Source organism: Amphiprion ocellaris, chromosome 5 (genome assembly GCF_022539595.1).
Source record: "Amphiprion ocellaris isolate individual 3 ecotype Okinawa chromosome 5, ASM2253959v1, whole genome shotgun sequence".
Lineage (NCBI taxonomy): Eukaryota > Metazoa > Chordata > Actinopteri > Pomacentridae > Amphiprion > Amphiprion ocellaris.
In genome coordinates, this window is record NC_072770.1 from 23,445,255 (window position 1) to 23,457,347 (window position 12,093).

Below are 12,093 nucleotides of genomic sequence, written 5' to 3' on the forward strand. Positions count from 1 at the left end.
CCACACACAAACATGCCCGAGAGGCTACAAAGCAACACCTAAAGCAGACACTTTTTTGGTCGTCATGTAGATGTGCGTCTAGGAGCGTACACATGGATTAGGATCACATGTGCAGCAAATCTAAACTGACAAGGCTGTTAATACTCTGCTATGCAGTTAAATAACACACACATTTCTCCAATAATCAGAGGTGGCATGTGTGCGCTGTGTGTGAGCCATGAGCAGGTTGGTCTTTGAGAAAGATCTGTTTGATGCACCTTCAGAGGGCCTCTCTAATTAGAGCGTGTTCCTTCCACAAAACCTGACAAAACGAGCCGTTCCTGGATGTGTTGTTGTTTTTGAGAAACAACCCCTCGCAAACACACAGGCGCATTTGCCATCGTTAGGAGCCCGAGCGTGGGAGAGAGGAGACACAGAGACGCACACATCGGCGCACAGAACACACACAAGGCGGCTAATACAAAACAAAACAAACCTTCACACAAGCACGCAGGCTGTGAACTCCTAATGACAAGCTCAATCTCGTCTTTCTGCCTCATCCAGTTTTAGAAATTAACACACACAAGCGCATAGTTTTAAAGGGGAAAGTTCTACTGCTTTTATTTCAGCAACCCGGAGTGGGTACACAAAACGCCATCGAGGCATTTCTACCTGCCGTCTGTGTGCGACTGTGTGTGCGTGTGTGTGTTTTTCAGAGGCGTACAACTTATGCCTTCTGGGAAACAATAAAAGCCATTTCATGAGAGAATCTAACTTTTCTTTTCCTCTGAGGCAAGAGTGTGTGAACCTGTGCGTGTGTGCCGGAGTGTGTATGTGTGTGTGCACGTTTTTTTCTTCTTCTCTGAGACTCTGACAGCAGGTGAGGGTGTGAGAGATCGCTGGTAGCTTTGTTAATGGAATGCTGCCAGATGCTTGCAGAGGGACAGGGACCTGAGCATGTTAGTGTGTGTGTGTGTGTGTGTGTGTGTGTGTGTGCAGGTGGATGGGATGGTGGGAGCGCTCGTTAAAAGGTCACTTCACTCAAATCATAAAAATGTATTTTCTCACTAAAGTGGTGTCCAGTCTTTTGGGTAGGTTGGTTACACTTTCCAAAGTGTTGAGATACCTGGTACTATATTTTCTGCCATTTGTGACACATCTTTTCACTACCACTGTTTTGGGATAACACTGGAAATGCTGAAGGAACGTGGGCATCTGTGTGGTGACTGCTTTTAATGTAACAGGAGTTTGCAGACAGATTTCAAGTCTTCTCCCTAACAAGCAGCGGCATTTGAAAAAACACAAATCACACTGCAGTATTTTTCCTCCCCATTGACTCTCCCCATGTCTCCCTCCTGGCACCCATCCGCCTGTGAAGTTAAGAGTGAGAAATAGAGCGTTATTGTGACATTTAAAGCTAGTCACTTAATCTCCAACCTCACTCCTCTTCTCAACGCTCTCTCTTTCTCTCTCCCTCCTTCATTCTCCCTCCTCCCACCTTCGTCCAGACCCCCGCTAGGTCAAACTACTCCCTGAGGTAATATTATGAAGCAAGGCATAGTGCTGAGTGATCAACAGATCTCGCTGCACAGTCCACTGACTTTGCGCCGCAGTAGAAACTCCTCACATCATCACACATTTCACTAAGCATGAATCACTGGCCTGCTATCGAGCCCGCACTATACTGTAATGTACTGTACGCCCATCTGCTTCTTACTCTTTCTCATTGACCTTATTAGCAATGAGGGGAAGAGAGATAAAGACAGACAGAGAGATTGAGCTTGCAGGTGGACAAGGACCTAATGGGAAAGTGGGGAGTGTGTAAAGACATGAGCGCATGCCCTCTCTTTCACACACACAGGCAGTGTGGTGGTATGCCCGTCTAAAGGGTGTGTACTCTGTCATATCCTGTAATGGGTGTATATAAGCTGGTGTAATGGAGGTCGGGGAAAAGGCAGGGGCATAAATCTACCCTGAAGTCTCTGATTAGGGTTATGATACACACACACACACACACATGCACACACACGCTGCTTTAAGTTTAAGTGTTTCTGGCAGCGAAGAGGAGCAGCCCGTGCAGAGGCCTGCCTCAACCCGCTACTCGCTCTTTCTGTGTGTCTTTTTCTCGCTCCCTCAATCTCTATACATGCTCAGACCCTCTCCGGCTGAACCCCTGACCTGAGAGTGTGTGGGGAGAGACATTCCCACTACCCCGAGGGGACCGAGTGAGGGAAGGAGGAGCGCAGATCAGAGAGATAAAGAATGTGTTTGGAAGAGAGGGAAATAAAAGGCCTCCTTTGCCTTTTAATTGGGATGGAGAAGAGAAGAAGGGAAATAGGACTCGACATGTTTCTGATGACTCTGGTATATACGTGTGTGTGTGTGTGTGAGTGTGTGTGTGTGTGTGTGTTTGCCTAAGAGGCTGACACCTACCTTTGTACTGTAATGGATTAGCTCAATGCAAACGCAGGGTGCACGTGTTTATGTGTGTGTCTGCTGTGATTGATGAGTGAAGAGGAGTTGGGATGAGTCCTGTTCCAACACGCAGCTCGTTTAGATGTTCCCGAAAATTTAGCACTAATAATAATCAGAACTCTGCTCTCCCTGTACCTTCCCACTGCTCTGGGTGTGCGGAGTTCAAACAAGCCGAGCCAAATGCCCAGTGAGCTGGCTCGCCACGGCTGACTCTCAGGCTTTGTCCGGGGGATTGGCTCTGTCAGATTCCTCCTGGTCACTACTCGTCAGAAAAGCCATGACCATGTTCGCTTTCTGCTAAATCTTTCTGTGTATGCGTGTTTGTGTGAGAGAGGCAGAGAATTGTGTACAGCGTGTATTTATGTGTGCATCTGTGTTTACAGCAGCTTAGTGAGATAATAAGTCTTTATCATGTTATGCCTCATGTGGGAATATTTCCGGCAGTCCCAGAACGCCTGTTCTGTTTCCTCCGCCTTGCATCAGCTCACAGGAACGCTGCTTATTAGGCAAAGAACTGAGGGAATAAGGGTGGGAGGGAGAGTGAGTGGAGGAGGGAGGGGGTAAGGGAAAAAATGTCTGTACCAGTAGCTACACTCCATCATCTATCTGCTTTCATCTGACTCTTGAATTATCTCTCCTGCTCTCTGCATGCTGTCTTTCTCCCTCTGGTTATGCCTGGTAACTAGTGGCAGGTTCAACCCTGGAAAACATTAAAGTTTTCACCCTGAAATAGAACCCACATAGGTTATTTCTATGATCTCTGATAGTTCAATCAATATTTGTGAGCAAGAGAAACACTCTTCCGGAGACAGAATATCTGAGGAACAGGAGCTCGAACCTGTTTTGTAATCAGGAAGCAGAATTTAGAGGAGCCTCTGCTGACACTGAATGGCTCTGTGGAATCGTACAATATTGTGTTAACTGTTACACCCAAAGGGGCTTTATTTCATTATAATTGACAGTCATGAACTAAAAACATTCATTGTGGTTGCTGTCATTGTGTCCACAAAGTGTCCTATTTACTGTCAGTGGAGCAGCTCAGGATTTGTTGCTCAAAAGCTTCACAAAGACTCTTAGCTCTTCTATATATCTCTGCTTTGACAGGGACATGAACACTGACATACAAAGACGGATCATGATTTAGTAAACACATACACACCCATATTCTTACACTCTCACTCAGCAAGCTGGCAAAGAGTCCTCCAATAAATAAACTGAGACACAAGCCCTGAGGGAATCTGATTTAACCCCAAACCCCAGAACAAACCCAACTACCAGATCTTGGGCTCATGTCTCCATTAATTCTTTCTTTGGAGAAACACAACCAGAAGCACCGGGAAAAGAAAAAAGGACTCTTACGGTGAAGTATTTTGTAGTGTCAAGTGTACAAAGGTAAAAGGTAAATATGGGTTCTGTCAATAATATTCCAATAATGATAGTGCAGCAGTGACTGTTGGAGAGAACGGGGTGTTTTCAGAGAAGTTCAGCTACTAGAGCACTTTCTTCTTTACCTTTTCATGCAAGTAGATAATAAACTATTTAAATAATGAGGATATCTTATCTTATCTAAATAAATAAACTGAACTACTGTCAGAAAGTTCATGAATTTTGTAGGATTTTGAGGCACAGTCCAGCACCGCGACTCCGGTTCACTACTTTTTTTGTCTTTCTACTTTTGATTATTGATGTTTTTTTAAATACGCAAGACTATAATTTTGAAAATTAACTGCTAAGATTAAAATAGATTTTTTAGTTTAACATTAGTAAGTTTGATATGTTCGATCTTTTTGTGTGAAATAAATGGAAAATGACCTAAATCTATGTTATCCAGTCTTTTAAAACACACACATTAATATAAATTACCAATATCTACTGTATTTTTATTTTTTTCAGTCATCATCAGCAATCTTCTGTGATGTGCCTTTAGAAGAATTACAGACGGGAGAAGGAGAAGAAGGATAGGAGGGATATCTGCGTGGCATTTCTGAGCTGACGTGTATTCACTTCAATAAAAGAGAATGAGGTCAGAGGAAAGCTGAAGAAGTAAGACGCAAACACCCTCACATAAGCGCGCACACAAAAAAATTCTGCACAAATTCTTTTTCCATCATTTCCCGGTCCAAGTTTGGTTGTTTCCTCTGCAGCTGGCTGTTGCTACGTGCTAGTCAGATTTGTGGCAGGATTACACTCCAGAGCAGCCAGGTAGACTTCCACACTGAGCTAAAGCTATAGCAGCTAACAGCACCGCTCCAGGCTACTTTGGCTGCTGTCCAGGGCTAACAGGTTGGCTAACAGCGAAGAGGCTAATGCTAGATGTCTACGGCTGCCCTGGCCCTGCTCCAGTGCTAACAGGTGAACTCCATTATCCCACAGACAGATAGTCAGTCAGATGTGGGCCAATATCTACTACTGGCTGGCTGGCTGGCTGGCTGGCTTCAAAGAGCATCATCAACCCAGAGAGAGAAGCTAGCAGCACTGGCCTGTAGTCTGACCTCCAGTGTGCTGTGCAGCTGGCTAATGAAGAAGCCAGTGCTTTTGTAGGGGAGTGGGGAGAAGAAGAGAGGGACTCAGAGTGCAGATGATAAGAAAATCCCCCGCTATGTAAACATGGGGAGTCCTATACTTCTGCAGGACTGTCTGCCATATGGCGTTTAGTTTGACTGAGCATATTATTAGTGTGTGGTTGCACGTGCATGTGTGCTTTGTTTTTCTGTGTACTGCTGTACAGTATGTGCCCTACCATATATGCTTCAAACATCTCTTCTCTGCCGTGTATGTCTGTGTGCACATGCATGTGCGAATTGGGTGTCTGTTCACCCGCCTGCAGTTCTCTGAAGACAAAGTCCCTGTTTACAGAGCCCATAAAGATTAGCCTCCCTTGGTCAGGTGGGTTCTGGAGCCATAGGTAAACACACAGCACATTCCGCACCGATGAGATCGCTCCGTATGTGTGTATGACCGGGGCAAACATACACTCCTGCCTTCACCTCGACCCTTCCTTTAGAGTGCAGTAAGTGATTTACCAGCTTGCAGACTGCTGTCTGTTCAAAATACTGGAGGTAGACACAAAGATACACACAAATGCACACACACCGCACACACAAATATTTGTAGAAGGAGCGGACCTCATGCACACCTCATTTATCTGGGCCTAAAATCACGGGTTGTACATTCCTAAAGAGGCAAAGCTTCAGGCGCGTGCGTGTACGTGCACCCGATTGCCAGTTGGAAATCATCCTGTGATCATGAAGGTGAAAAATCCCAGCTTTCACCTTCATCTCTCCCCTCTGTCCTGAGAGGTAATGGAGGCTGAGGTCAGGCTATGACAGTCCACACGGATATTACTCAGATTGTATTTAACATGGTGGAACAGAGGTGAACAGGGGGGGTGGAGGAATGCAGGGTAAGAAGGAGAGGAGCTTTTGAAAAAGGCGATGTGCCTTTATTTGGATCTGAAACCAGCTAAAGCGTCGCGGAGCAATTAGCAGCTCTGTCCTATGAGAGCACTTTATTAGAATGACCTTCACTGTGACGGGGGGTGGGAGGGTGGCAGGGAGGGGGAGAGACAGACACACACACACACACACACACACACACACACACACACACACACACACACACACACACACACACACACACACACACACAGAGAGAGAGAGAGAGAAGAAGAGAAATTTTGAGGAATACAGATGAACAGGTGTCAGTGGGGAAATGGACACGTGGCATGATGGTGAAATAGATGAGTAAACTGAGACTTAAGTACATTGAGATTTAATTTTCGTATTTGAGCAACAGATGTGACGTGTGAGCAGTGTGTGGCGAGTGTGACCTGTTCGACCCTCAGTGCAAGAATTCATAAATGCACGCACGCAAACACAATTTCACTCTTGAGTATTTTTTTTAAATCTGCTAGAGCAAATGTGTGTGCGTGTCTGTGCAGGTGCATGTCAAAAAGCGAAATTTCCTTCAAGTAATACTTAGAGAACCCTGCCTTTCTAACAAGAAAGTGGTGCGTTCATGATGCTGATATCCTCCACCTTCAGTGAATAAATTCCAAAGTTCTTAATTCTAATTACACAGGACAATTTATATTTTATTGCGTGAAAAGACTGAAGCGTAGCAGAAAAAGAGAGGGGAAGTGTATTTTTTGAAAAGGTAAATGTGTTGTAGTTGCCTTTAGGTGAGACATAATTCCATTTATGATCGAAATTTGCATTACAAGGGAGATAGAGTGAACAGATTTAATATTACCTGAAAATGGGCAAAAGCAACTTACAATAATAAAGGGTTACAATGGATTTCAAAAATAGTGGTGTGAGAAATATAAATAAATAAATATCAAAGTGGACATGATATAATTTTATACATCGGCTTTCAAGTCTGGCACTTTGCATTTCCTAGTTAATTAATAGATTGGATCAGAGCGAGTTTAATCAAATATAATTGAATAAGTCCACAGTAAAAACAGACCAGACTTTAAAGGAGACATGCAGAGAAAATGATAGCATGTCCAGTTCTCAAATTAATTGAATTTTAGTACTTTTGAACTTGGTCCAGGCTGTTACAGAGGTAATTAACTCACATCCTATCCAAAAGTGCTAAAACAAGATGATATCCCTGAGCATTCAGTATGGGTGTGCATACACACGCCAACATTCATGGTTTTTTTTTTCTTTTTTCTTTCAGAAAAGCAAAATAAAAATCAACACTGTTGCATACCAATGACAGTCTATAATGTATTCCATGTTATTATTAGTTTTCTGTTCTTCTTGCTCTTTTCTCCTTACTTTTGTCTTACAGGCCACAACTAAAATATTAATAATTTCTCAGGCAGTTCTCATTGTATTAAAAAATGTCTCCTTTATAATTTATCAGAGAAAGAAAAATCTTTGTTATAGTGACAAGCATGCTAATTAATAGAAGTAGAAGGAACATTGAGAGAAGTCATACTAATTTGGAACATGCTAATATTAATAGAATAATTTATGGCACAGTATAAATAAATTAATAGAGTAATTCGTTTGAAAAAGGGATGCCTTCAATTCAATTTAGGAGAAAAGAGCAAAAAAATGTCTGCCTCTTGGACAAGGACATTAATAACAGTGCTCTTTCACCAGAAACAGAAAAGGAAGAGACAAACTAAACATGCACTGTTCACTTTTAAAACACATCAATATTTCAGTCAGCTAATGAAAATTGGATGAGCAACACTTGTATTTCCTGCCTTTTTATTTTCATTTGCTGTTTAAGGACTTTTGGAGTGGTAAATTTGTGCAGAATCTGCGAAAGGCAGCTACATGTCTTTTTTTTCCTTTCTTTTTTGCTTTAAATGAACTCTTCTCATTGGCTTTATGTAAACTAACAGCTGTGTGCCAGGCAGTGGGCAAGAGAGGCAGAGAGATAGAGGGAGAGAGCAACAAAGACAGAGAGAGAGAGAGAAGTGGACTGGGTCATTACCATCCTTATTACTGCTCATTAAAATACACCCATCACAAAGACATTCTGCGACGTGTGTGTGTGTGTGTGTGTGTGTGTGTGTGTGTGTGTGTGAGAGTGTGTGTGCCTGCATGCATGTGACCAAGCATGTGCACGCGCTCGTTTCTGGTGTTCCTGATGTGCACATGTGCGTCCGTATGCAAAAGTGACAAAAAAAGAACAATATAATTGGAGAAATGTACGCAGTAATAATAGGTATTCACAAAATGATAATTCATATTAAACAGGGTGCACAAAGTCAGCCTCATTTGCATGTTTTAGATTATATGCATTTCAAAAGTAATTTCCGCAGGGCATATGAATGACATTAATTCCCGGGCGGGTTCTGCTATAGACCTCAAACTATCAAACACTCAAACATTTAACAGATGAAAAAAAGAGGGAGCTGGTGCCTTGGCAAGGGGAGATTTCAAGGTTAAAGTATTTGAATGTGAATTTTTAAACTTCTGTCTTGGTTTGTTTAAAGTTGCTCTACAGCTAGACTAAGAATTCCATTAATACAAAGATTCAGTGAACCACAGTTGGGTTTTTTCTTACTCAGCTGTGTGTGCCTCTATGTGTGTGTGTGTGTGTTTTCCTGTACCAGTCCGAGAAAGACACCTTTCCTCCTAATCCACCACCATTTCCTCAGCAATAAGCCTGAATTGGTCTGACTCACTTTGTGAGTCATGTGCTTGTGTCACTCCAGAAGCAGACTAGCACAATCCAGCAGAGAGAAAGAAAAGACAGAGCTCTGATAGCCCACACTGACTGACCCTCAGTGACAGAGAGGAGAGAAAAAGTGATGAAATGGATGAGAAAAAGGATGTGGCAAGGGAGGGGACGGGGACAATGGGAGGAGAGGGGAGCAGGACAGGGAGACAGAGGGTTCCCTCTCCTCATCTGTTCATGCCGAGAGGAAGACCCCGGGGCAGGAAACAGGCTGGATGAATGTGTGATTCCAGTGGAAAACGCTGGATGCCATGGACAACATTCTTCTCTTATTAGGGAATCTGGTCTGCAGCCACGTTATAGAGCCTGTCTCATTACTGCGTATGTGCATGTCTATCAGACTGACACACACCGTGCACACCCACACGCACACACAAACACCATCAAGATGTCCCCCACCTGTTATTCTTCCAAGGTTTTGGCCGACGCACAAAGTCAGAGCCAGAGAAGAGGGAAAAAATAGTGAAAAGAAAATGTATAGGGAGGAAAGTTAGAGGGTTGAGTATGTCTGTGTCTTGTTTGTGGTTTGTCTTCATCTGTAAACAGAGCTGCTGCTGCGAGTATGCTAGCATGTCATTATCTCATTAAGAATTGATGGCTTCTGCACAGAGGATTCAAACTGTTTTGCTTGTGAGCATTCGGCAACTGATGTTGTACAAACACAACAACCACAAAACACACATATCCTACAGTGCAGACACACGCGGACGCAAAGAGATGGTAGCACATACATACACTTGTTTAATAGAATCCCTGTTAATGTGTCTTTCTCTGATTTAAGAAGGCGCACTGATGGGCAAAGCAGTGGCATTTGTCCCCCCTCATCTTGTCTCTTTTTTCTGTCTGTATGTTCTCTTGCCACAGTTTTTGTTGCAGATGTTTAAGCACTTTCAATGATATGAAGCATTTTTGTGTAAGCCGACTGCAGAGAGTGAAGAAGGGGGGTATATCTAGGGGCAATAAAAGTGGGCTAATTGGGGCCTGGGAAACATGTTTGTTTTCTCACTTGTTCTTTTTCTCCCTTTCATTTTGTTCCCAGCCAGTCACAGCAGATCTGTTCATGCAAGGAAGACAAGTGGAGAAAGCAAAGAGGATTACATTCTATAAGACACTAATCGTACACACATGCACGTATAGATGTGCGATTGCACTCAAGCAAGCGCATACACAGCCCGATTTAACATGCCATAAGGCAGCCGTGGGGTGTATGTATCGAACGAGATCTGTCTGTCTTAACCAAATGACCAACAGGGTGCAGGGCTCTCCACTGGTCCACTCTGCCTTATCAATACTCCGCTGCTCGGCCTATTCAGCAGCAAAGAGCTTTCCTACGGCTGCAGTTCAACAGCGGATCAATGTTATGAGCAATGCAGACAAACTACTGCTAAACAGACTGGCCCATGCCTCAAAGGCCCACCACAGTACCAGCTCCCCCAAGCTCAGATCGTTCCACTAATGGAGGTCTCCGTCGGGGCCCCCAAGGGCCCCTAACTACCAAACAGGCCCCCAAGGATTCACCCCCCTCCCTCTCTCGCTCTGTGTCATCTCCCAATCCCTCAATCGTTTCTCCCTCCACATGGTTGTATCGACCTCCACCTATTTAATCAGGACAGCTGACTTGTCCTCATGTGCGTTCACAACATCCCTGCTAATAGAGAGTTTGTGTATTTCAGCTACTAGCAGCCAAAGTCAAATTGACTGCTTCAGATAGTGAAAATGGGGGAAAAATGTTCCTCTCCTTCACCCTCCCCATGAACGTTGCCGGGATCCCTCACCACATGACTCCGGACTAGTCATTCTCCTGCATTTGTCTTCTGTAATAACACTGAAAATAACATAAGATGAAAAAAGAACGATGGAAAGAACCTGCATATTTGTCATTTCCGATTGTTTACCTTTTTCACGGCAAATTGATTTTTACATCCCCTGTTACTGGAAGCTCTCCGGGCTCGACTGCCAGGCCTGTCTGGCTCTAGCCTGGCCTGCCAAGCCTGTCTCTGGGCTTTATGACCTGGCTCAGGGGAGGACTTTTAAGGCTTTCAACTCACAAGTCATTTCAGTGATACAATACTGCTTTTGTCCTAACCACCTTTGTTGTTTTCTTTCTTCCTCTGCTGCCTCTCACTCTCTCTTACTTTTCTTCACTTTTCATCTTTCATTCCTAAATCCCTCTTCATTGGCTGAGTGTTAGTCACAAAGACTAGGGCCTATTCCTTGTTCTTGTCCATTCCTGTTTGTTTGCAGAAAAGACAGACTTGCTGCATCATGACTGGGTTGACTATCAAGCAGTGAAGACGCGCTGCAGGAAACAAACGTTTAAGCCCTCCAGCTGACATTTAAGGCTCGCTGTGGGGCGAGCCTGGTTGAAGCGGCTAGAGTTTCACTGTGGTGGCTGGGCGGTGCGCTGTGGTTCGGATCTTCCTGGATTCTGGTAGGACTGAGGTTTGCCTGCAGGGACCTCCAGTGAGCCAGGCAGCAGGCCTGAGCTAAACTGAGGCCAGAGCCAGGAATAGTCCTGAGTGCAGAGGGCAGGCCTAATGGTGTGTTTGCAAGGGCAAACCCAAACAAACAACCTGCAGTTTGAATTGAAGGACAGAGCGACACACAGGCCAGATACTGCAGAATAAGAGAAACACATGCAAACACAGCGTGAATGTGCACAGAGAAGCGATGGCTGAAATAGACTTGCGGGCAAAGAAGCGCACCATGTACCTCCAGACTAAAGTCATGGCATCAGCCTCAGCGCCGTGCACGTGTGGACTTGTGGTTAATACACAACCTGTGTGTGTGTGTTTTGTGTGTAGTCGTGCTAACTGAGATTCTACGATTTCTCTCCATATTCACACTAATGAGAGAAAACGGCCAGAAAGCTCTTCTGTAATTACTCCCCAAGGAGCAAGGTTTCAGCATGACCATGGCGCATAAACAAATACACACAGAGACACACACACATGCAATATACAGCATTCTGAAGCATCTGCAATAGCATGAGACTGACATTTAAACATTCACCTGTTGTGTATGGGAGCATATGTGAAGAGAGAACAATACCAGTAATAATATACTAGTATTAAGTTAAGGACATCTACTAATTAGCAATCTGCAAACAGGTAATTGTGTGTCTGTGAGAGTGTGTCATTGTGTGTCTGCATGAAGCAAAGGGCAGTTTGCAAACAAACATTAACACAATTCACTTCACAATTAGACCTTCTCATCTTTGTCCACATAGAGCAGTTGAACTCAGTTCAATCTCTTGTAATGACAAATCTAAACGGAGCTTTTACATAAAAATGCTACTCTTGCTTTATGCGAGTTTGTGTGTGTGTGTGAGTCAGAGCAAAATGGGAGGGGACTGAGAGAGACATAATGGGATGTACGTAAGGTCAACGTGTTTATGAAATCGCTGTCTTTGTCACACTGCATCAGTTCTGA

The 12,093-nt window shown here is 44.0% G+C and overlaps 1 protein-coding gene across 3 annotated transcripts in view; it reads right to left on the reverse strand.

Moving 5' to 3' along the window:
* The window catches only part of foxp4 (forkhead box P4), a 94,218-nt gene that overhangs the window by 61,626 nt on the left and 20,499 nt on the right, over nt 1-12,093 (reverse strand). The window lies entirely within an intron of this gene.